Source organism: Caretta caretta, chromosome 11 (genome assembly GCF_965140235.1).
Source record: "Caretta caretta isolate rCarCar2 chromosome 11, rCarCar1.hap1, whole genome shotgun sequence".
In the NCBI taxonomy this organism is placed as follows: domain Eukaryota; kingdom Metazoa; phylum Chordata; order Testudines; family Cheloniidae; genus Caretta; species Caretta caretta.
In genome coordinates, this window is record NC_134216.1 from 73,839,182 (window position 1) to 73,840,053 (window position 872).

The 872-nt window shown below is 38.2% G+C and overlaps 1 non-coding gene across 1 annotated transcript; it reads right to left on the reverse strand.

The window, feature by feature from the left end:
- Nucleotides 1-212: 212 nt before the first annotated feature.
- Nucleotides 213-317, reverse strand: LOC125645244 (U6 spliceosomal RNA). The gene has a single exon (XR_007359257.1). It is a non-coding gene; the product is annotated as a U6 spliceosomal RNA (small nuclear RNA).
- Nucleotides 318-872: the final 555 nt, after the last annotated feature.

Genomic DNA, 872 nt, shown 5'->3' on the forward strand with positions numbered 1-872 from the left:
ACCTTCTGAATAACACAGACTCTAGAGCTTCCCTGAAATAATTCCTGGTTGAGCTACTTCATATCATAGAATCATAGAATATCAGGGCTGGAAGGGACCTCAGGAGGTCATCTAGTCCAACCCCCTGCTCAAAGCAGGACCAATGCCCAACTGTCTCTTAGAAAAACAGCCAATCTTGATTTTAAAATTACCAGTGGTGGAGAATCCACACCAAAAATATGGAATGTTTCACAAATTTGCATGTCATCTTTGCATAGGGGCCACACTAATCATTTCTGTGTCTTTCCAGATTTAGTACATTATCTTGGCCTAAGATTTACACAACATTTATGTCCAGCCTAAGTCCTTGAAATAGGGCTTCAGTGGTGCACAAGTCTTGTACTGGCCAGGGGTACATTTTATCTGCTCTTTCTATGAGACTGCCAGTTGTGTTACACTGTGTGGTGGCTTCACTCTTCATTAAACAGGAAACTATCAAATTTATTTGCATTATGACAGGATTTGAACCTGCAGATTCCATCTGTAGGAGTGAAAACTAGTGAAGTAACCCACTGCATCACTATGCCTCTTGCAATGAATATTTTTATTCTCAAGCTTGTTTTATTTTTATGAGTCCTCCTAATTACAGCAAATTAAAAGAAAAAACAGCAAGCAGCAATTAGTAGGAACATAAGTTAGTAATATTCATGACGTAAGCTACAGTGACAGCATGAGGACCTGTTCCAAAAATTGAGACTAAAATTTTAATAGAGATAAACTTATAGCAAGGCAGGGGAAGGTCATTCCATTTCACAGAGGATTTTGAAATTTGGTTCCATTCTGATTAAGAATGAAACCCAACTATTTCAAAATTCTCCACAGAAAGTTATGGC